The sequence below is a fragment of the Malus sylvestris genome, chromosome 15, assembly GCF_916048215.2.
Source record: "Malus sylvestris chromosome 15, drMalSylv7.2, whole genome shotgun sequence".
NCBI classification, from domain to species: Eukaryota; Viridiplantae; Streptophyta; class Magnoliopsida; order Rosales; family Rosaceae; genus Malus; species Malus sylvestris.
Window position 1 is genome coordinate 16,270,651 of NC_062274.1, and position 8,931 is coordinate 16,279,581.

General features: G+C 41.1%; 1 long non-coding RNA gene across 1 annotated transcript; it reads right to left on the reverse strand.

The window, feature by feature from the left end:
• Positions 1 to 1,290: 1,290 nt before the first annotated feature.
• LOC126605092 (uncharacterized) lies at positions 1,291 to 8,931 on the reverse strand. Its single transcript, XR_007616839.1, has 3 exons — positions 8,823 to 8,931; positions 8,676 to 8,739; positions 1,291 to 1,431 (listed from the first exon to the last, which is right to left on the reverse strand). It is a non-coding gene; the product is annotated as an uncharacterized LOC126605092 (long non-coding RNA).

The following is an 8,931-nucleotide window of genomic DNA, read 5'->3' on the forward strand; positions in this document are numbered from 1 at the left end:
CAAGTAGGAACATAACTAAATTACAACACCCGAAGGTGAGTCCTACATTTATGTAGTCTGTTAGAATGCCGTGTAAATCCTCGTGAGCCACCACACCGCTAACTAGAACCTGGAGGGGCGCAAAACAAAATTTAGTGGGTCAGTAAAACAAAGCTTTTTGAAAACATTTCTAACCCCTTGCTGTAAAACCTGTATACTTTCCCAGAAAATAACATAATATGCATATAAATTTTCATGTATCTCAAATCACCAATCTTTATTAAAAACTAGAAAGTATGCCATGCCATAAACGTCAACAACCGAAAAAGAATGCAACATTATAACAGGTGAAATAAGGAATCAACCGGAGACCCTGCAGTTGGTCCTGTACGGTTAATTCTAAAGCTCAATATCCAATCCAACCGGAGTCACCACAGTGACCTGTACGGCGCTACTCTGCACATAAATCGGAACTACTTGAAGTAGTCTGTACGATAAGAAAGGTGTAAGAATACGCTATAGTGCTTCTCTCATCAACAGTTGTATAATAATCTAAAAACACCTACAAGTCGGAACCACCTCTCATGGTCTGTACGACATGTCGGAACCCTTTAATGGTCTGTACGACATGCACCTACTTGGATCCAAGGCGAGCGTGTTGTGCGGGGTGAATAATATAAGCACTAACACCAGGGGTGCAGGTTTGAGCTTTCAATACAATTCATATCACAATAAATCACATGATTAACATAAAACTCACCTGATACTCACATGTGCGTCCACATCACCAATTCACATATATATATGCATCAAATACTAATTCACATATTTCATAATATGCATGCATGGCATTTTTAAAACACACTTTCATTTAAATTCAATTTTTGGGAAAAATCAATAGTATATAGGTAAATACAGAAAATAATGCCCACTCACTGGTAAGTCGAAGGGTCGTAACCCCCGTGACGTCCTTGAATGCGCTCGTCCTCGGGATAGGTATCACCTATATGCGAAACAACTATAAAAACGTTATTTAAAACACATAACCGACAATGCATAATAACTTCTCATACGATGCTCAAATTGGGTATATGAATATACCAGAGTGACCTACTCGACGTCACAGACGTCGAGGTATTTTTAAAATAATTTTTGGACTTGCCACACGCCCCTACGCGCCGGGATAGGCACGGGTCCACGCGCCCCCACGCGCATCATCCCCTACCTCCAGTTGCCGGAAAAACTCGTCGGCGTTGGAAACTGGGCAAACCTGCAATCGCCCTTTTCTCGCTCGATTCTCAACCATTTTTCATGAAATTTTCACCCAAACTTCACAAATTACGAGAGGAAGAAGGCTATACCTTTAAAAACTTCCAAATCCTTCGAAATCATGTCGGGAAATTTCACCCAAAATCGGCCACCTTCGAACCTTGTGATCCCGACGTCCAAAACCTTCAAACGAATGTCCCCGAGCTTCGTGAGAACCTCTTAAAGCTCACTATGAGCTTAATGTGAACAGTTCTCAAATCGGACCTCGGGTTTTCAACGTGAAATCGAAAGGTTTCTTACCTGAAATGGGTATGGGTGAATTCATAGGGTCCCCACGAGTACAATGGTGCCCTTGAAACCCTCGATCCGTGCTCGGATGAGCGTGGGTGAGTGTGTCCGTACAGTTAGAAGGGAGAGAGAGAGTGAAACTGAGAGGGAAGAGAGATATACGGGATAGGAGAGAGAGGAAGAGTGAAGGGTTTGCTTTGTGTGTGTGTACTTCCCCTAACCACACAAAATACAAACAAATTTTTTTAATCCAACTCAATTTCTTCCAAGAATTTAGGAATGTATGAAATCTTCAAATTAATATGTCATACATACCTTATCAATAGTTAAAGGCAATTTCGTCTTTTCACATCAACGATAATGAAATTCCGGGACGGGTTGTGACAATCTCCCCTCCTTATAGAATTTCGTCCTCGAAATTCATACAACACTCACTCCACTAATACTCATAAAATAACCTGGGATACATCTCTCTCATTCAATCTTCCGTCTCCTAAGTAGCTTCTTCCACTGAGTGGTTCCTCCACAATACTTTTACCAAGCTCACTGTCTTATTCCTTAGAACCTTGTCTTTCTAATCCAAGATAGTTACTGGTTCCTCATTGTACGTCAAATCTGGATTAATCTTCAAAGGTTGAGGAGGAATCACATGTGAAGGATTTGAAACATAATGTTGAAGCATCGAGACATGAAACACATTATGTACCTTAGATAACTCCGGAGGTAACTCTAATCTGTAAGCAACTTCACCAATCATTTCAGTGATCTCATAAGGTCCTATGTACCTAGGATTTAGCTTGCCTTTCTTTCCAAACCTTACTACACCTCTCTAAGGTGACAATTTCAAGAATACCAAATTACCCACATCATATACTCGATTAGTAGCATGTCTATCTACTAAACTCATTTGTCGATCCTGGGCCGCTTTCAGGTTAGACTTAATCACCTGAACATTTTGAGTAGTTTCATCCACAATCTCTGGGCCCTCTAGCACTCTTTCACCAACCTCTGACCAACACAATGGCGTACGACAAGCTCTATCATAAAGTGCCTCAAATGGTGACATACCAATGCTCGAATTAAAACTATTATTGTAGGTAAATTCCATCAAGTCTAGGCGATCATGCCAAGAATCACTAAAATGTAACACTGAAGATCTCAACATATCCTCTAACATCTGAATAGTCTTCTCTGATTGTCCATCTGTTTGAGAGTGATAATCAGTGTTGTAAAGCAGTTTCGTACCAAGAGCTTCCTAAAAAGCTATCCAAAACTTAGAAGTAAATCTTGGATCTCGATCAGAAATAATATTCACTGGAACTCCATGATACTTCACAATCTTCGTGATGAACAACTTAGCCAATTTATTCAGAGGATACTTTTCCCTCACTGGAATGAAGTGTGCTGACTTAGTAAGCCGATCTACAATCACCCAAATGCCATCAAATCCATTATGTGTACGTGGAAGCTTATACACAAAATCCATAGTTATACTTTCCCATTTCCACTGAGGAACTGGGAGTGGTTGCATCCGCCCAAAAGGCTTCTTTCTTTCTGCTTTGACTTGCTGACAAACAATACACCTACTTACATATTCTGCAATTTCCCTTTTCATACCTGGCCAATAATAAAATGGTCGAATGGTATGGTACATCTTAGTCCCTCCTGGATGCATCGCATAAGTTGAACAATGTGCTTCATCCAAAATTTCCTTCTTTAATTCCTCATTATTCGGCACATACATTCTGTTCTCCTGCATAAGCATGCCATCTGATTCTTGAATCCTGAGGTCTTTCTTTTTCCCTTCATTTCTCTATTGAATCATTTCTTGAATCTCTTCATCAACCATCTGAGCTTCAAGTACACGATCGACCAAAACTGGCCTGACTTGGAAACTAGCAAGCAAAGCTTCTCTTCGTTCTTCTAACTCCAACTTTACTCCAGTAGCTCTCAAATCTGCAAGAAGAGGAACACGACAAGCATACAAAGCATTGAGTCGACCTTGAGGTTTCTTACTCAGTGCATCAGCTACCACATTTGCACGACCCGGATGATACTCAATAGTGCAGTCATAATCGCTTAGTAACTCCATCCACCTTCTCTAACGAAGATTAAGATCATGCTGAGTAAAAAGATACTGAAGACTCTTATGATCTGTGAAGATCTTACAATTCTCACTATAGAGATAATGCCTTCAAATCTTCAAAGCAAAGACAATGGCTGCCAACTCAAGATCATGAGTAGGATAATTCCTTTCATGAATTTTCAATTGTCGAGAAGCATAGGAAATCACTCTATTATGCTGTATCAAAACACATCCTAAACCATTTAAGGAAGCATCACTGTAAATTTCAAAGTTACCGCTATCATCAGGAAGTACCAATACTGGAGCATGAGTGAGGCAATATTTCAACTGCTGGAAACTTTGCTCACAATTCTCGTCCCACTCGAACTTAACATCCTTCCTGGTTAACTTCGTTAGTGGTAAAGCAATCATAGAAAAATCTTGAACAAACCGTCGATAATAACCTGCTAGACCAAGAAAACTCTGCACCTCAATGACGGTTCGTGCCTGTTCCCAATTCTCCACTGCTGCAATCTTTTAAGGATCTACTTGAATTCCTTGTGCCGATACTACATGTCCCAAAAATGCCACTTGATTTAACCAAAACTGGCATTTGCTAAACTTGGCATACAACTGATGCTCCCTCAATTTCTTTAATACCAAGTTAAGATGTCGAATATGATCTGCTTTTAACTTAGAGTATACCAGAATATCATCGATAAAAACAATGACAAATCTATCAAGATATTGCTGGAATACTTCATTCATTAGCCTCATGAAAGCTGCAGGTGCATTAGTTAATCCAAATGGCATCACCAAAAACTCATAATGTCCATAACGGGTCCTGAAAGCCGTTTTAGGTACATCTTCATCTTTAATCTTCAACTGATAATAGCCAGATCTCAAATCAATCTTAGAGAACACACACGCACCTTTAAGCTGATCATATAAATCATCGATACGATGTAATGGATAACGGTTTTTAATCGTTACCCGATTAAATTGCCTGTAATCGATACACAATCTCAAAGTTATGTCTTTCTTTCTTACAAACAACACCGGAGCTCAACAAGGTGAAGTACTAGGTTGAATGAAACATTTATCAGTTAATTCCTATAACTGAATTTTCAATTCTCTCAATTCAGCTAGGGTCATTCTATATGGAGTCAAAGATATAGGATCCGAACCTGGAAGCAAATCAATCGAAAACTCCACATCTCTGTCTGGCGGCAATCCAGGCAAATCATCTGGGAATACATCAGGATAGTGCCTGACTACTCCAACTTCCTCCACACTGCTAGGAACAACATCATTTAACACCATATGTGCTGAGTATCCTTGATAACCTTTCGATAACAACTTATTTGCTTTCATAGCCGAAATAACACCATGTCTCACCCTACTTCTTTCACCCACAAAAGTAACCTCTGGTAGTCCAGGACGATGAAAAGTAACTGATTTCCCGTAACAATCTATATGGGCCCGATTATAATGTAACCAATCTGCCCCTAAAATCACATCAAAATCCATAATATCTAACGGGATAAGATTAGCTGGCATAACTACACCATCTACCATCACTGGACACCCTGGATAAACACTATCAACATAACATTTGTCCCCTCTAAGCATAGCAAACTCTAAATCAAATCCTAGAGGTGTAGGGTGAAGTTGAGTCATTTGAGCAAATGTATGAGAAATCACAGAATGAGTAGCACCACAATCAATCAAAACTCTAGCAAAGTGACCAAGGATATTTAACGTACCCATAATCAAGTCCGGATGGTTCTGAGCATCTTGTAGTGAGATATGATTAACACGTCTATGAGCTTGCTGTCGTCCACCACGACCTCTGTTACCTTGGTTACCTCGCCCCTGAGAAGTACGTCTCTGTCTTGACTAGCTAGACTGCCTAGGCGGTCCTGCACTGCTAGTAGCGACCTCTCCCTGTCAAGGCTGACCTCCCTGATACCATTGAGATCCGCTAGTTGGCATAAAAGGATATGAAGTATAACCTCAAGGATCTTGGGAATACCCAGTCTGATAATAAGGATCCTGAGAATACTGATATTGTCCGGGAGCATAGGGAGCAGCATCACCCTGATAGTGGTAAGCACCACCACGACCCGTCTGACCATAACTGCCTGACCCAAAGTTCTGCTGAATCGGTGCTGGAGGTGGCATAGTAGACTGCTGAGACCTCTGCTGACTCTAGGGACACTGAGTAGCTCTATGTCCTATCTGTCCACAAGTGTAGCAACCACCACCATTTCTCCTACACTCTCCATGATGTCTGAAATTACAACGGCGGCACAACAGAGCACCAGCACCACCAAAGTCTCTTTGCCTCTGAAACCTCGGTCCACTAGCAAATCTTCCACCTCTCCTTGGACCTGTGACACTAAATCCTCAGCTGGAAGAACTCGAGCTCGCTCCACTTTTCTTGAAATTATGTGTCTTACGGGGTCCCTGAGTGGAGATACCTTTACCCCTATCATCTTTCTTCTGATTATCATTCTTATCTTCATCTTCCTCACTATTACTAGAAAGGTTGTCGGAATCGTCCATCCGAACCAAAATCTCAGAAAACTCATGATAAGTGGTGCAAGGAAGCGCACTAGCAAAAGTCCGCCATTTCCTCTTAGTTCCCAGCTTAAAACGGCGAAGCATCTCTGCCTGATTACCAGCTGTATCAGGATCATAACGAGATAAGTCTGTAAACTTCCTGTAATACTCATGCGCCAACATATTCTTTTGCTTCAATTGAGTGAATTTCTGCTTCTTACGATCAATGTACTCCGGATGAACAAATCTTTTCTTAAAATTCTCTTTGAATACTGCCCAATCAGATGCCGCTTCAGGTGACATAAACTGAGTTTGATTTACCCACCAAGCTGTTGGCTCTCGTCCTAAAACCAAGTAGTGGTCTCAACCCATCTATTAGCAGGAAGATTCTCTTGACTCTGCATCACCTGAAAAGTCTTCTCAATATGGTTTAACCACTTTTCTGCCCCTTCATGACCCTCATTACCCATGAAGCGGTCCAATTTCATATTATACATAGTCTCCATGGGTGTTCTCTGAGGAGGAGGAGGAGGAGGACGGATTGCATTCTAAAAAGCATGGGACATCGCTTCCCTTAATTGAGCTATATCAGGGAAATTAGGCTCAGAAACACGACGTGATTCCCTACGAGGCGACATAATTCTGACAGAAGACATCAAAAGATCATTAGAGCATTAACAATTTATACAAGACTCCAAACCTAGGCTCTGATACCAAACTGACACACCCCGATCCTAGAATCAAGGCGTGTTGGCTGTCACGTGGGTGTGACGTAACCAAAAGTGCGACGCGGAAGCAATAGATAAGAGCAATACGAAGAATTAAAAACCAAATACTAGCAATAATATCCATCTACCATGCTAGAGTAAGTTTAAGTGTGAAACACACATATTCAGAGCATAAGTACTAGGTGCAGTCAAGTAGGAACATAACTAAATTACAACACCTGAAGGTGAGTCCTACATTTATGTAGTCTGTCAGAACGCCGTGTAAATCCTCGTGAGCCACCACCTAACTAGAACCTGGAGGGGTGCAAAACAAAATTTAATGGGTCAGTAAAACAAAGCTTTTTGAAAACATTTCATTTAATAACATTTCTAACCCCTCGCTGTAAAACCTGTATACTCTCCCAGAAAATAACATAATATGCATATAAATCTTCATATATCTCAAATCACCAATCTTTATTAAAAACTAGAAAGTATGCCATGCCATAAACGTCAACAACCGAATAAGACTGCAACATTATAACAGGTGAAATAAGGAATCAACCGGAGACCCTGCAGTTGGTCCTGTACGGTTAATTCTAAAGCTCAATATCCAATCCAACCGGAGTCACCACAGTGACCTGTACGGCGCTACTCTGTACATAAATCAGAACTACTTGAAGTAGTCTGTACGATAAGAAAGGTGTAAGAATACGTTCTAGTGCTTCTCTCATCAACAGCTATATAATAATCTAAAATAACCTACAAGTCGGAACCACCTCTCATGGTCTGTACGACATGTCGGAACCCTCTAATGGTATGTACGACATGCACCTACTTGGATCCAAGGCGAGCGTGTGGTGCGGGGTGAATAATATAAGCACTAACACCAGGGGTGCAGGTTTGAGCTTTCAATACAATTCACATCACAATAAATCACATGATTAACATAAAACTCACCTGATACTCACATGTGCGTCCACAACACCAATTCATATATATATATATGCATCAAATACTAATTCACATATTTCATAATATGCATGCATGGCATTTTTAAAACACACTTTCATTTAAATTCAATTTCTGGGAAAAATCAATAATATATAGGTAAATACAGAAAATACTGCCCACTCACTGGTAAGTCGAAGGGTCGTAACCCCAGTGATGTCCTTGAATGCGCTCGTCCTCGGGATAGGTATCACCTATATGCGAAACAACTATAAAAATGTTATTTAAAGCACATAACCGACAATGCGTAATAACTTCTCATACGATGCTCAAATTGGGTATATGAATATACCACAGTGACCTACTCGACGTCACGGACGTCGAGGTATTTTAAAAATAATTTTTGGACTTGCCACACGCCCCCACGCGCGTCATCCCCTACCTCCAGTTGCCGGAAAAACTCGCCGACGCCAGAAACTGGGCAAACCTGCAATCGCCATTTTCTGGCTCGATTCTCAACCATTTTTCATGAAATTTTCACCAAAACTTCACAAATTACGAGAGGAAGAAGGCTATAGCCGGGATAGGCACGGGTCCACGCGACCCCACCCGCGTCATCCCCTACCTCCAGTCCCTGGAAAAACTCGTCGGCACCGGAAACTGGGCAAACCTGCAATCGCCATTTTCTCGCTCAATTCTCAACCATTTTTCATGAAATTTTCACAAAACTTCACAAATTACGAGAGGAAGAATGCTATACCTTTAAAAACTTCCAAATCCTTCGAAATCACATCGAGAAATTTCACCCAAAACCGGCCACCTTTGAACCTTGTGATCGCGACGTCCAAAACCTTCAAACGAACGTCCCCGAGCTTCGTGAGAACCTCCTAAAGCTCACTATGAGCTTGGATTGTCCTAAAAACCAACCATTACAAAGTTCGTGAACAATACTCAAATCGAACCTTGAGTTTTCAACGTGAAATCGAAAGATTTCTTACCTGAAATGGGTATGGGTGAGTTCGTAGGGTCCTCACGAGTACAATGGTGCCCTTGAAACCCTCGATTCGTGCTCGGATGATCGTGGGTGACTGTGTCCGTACAGTTCGA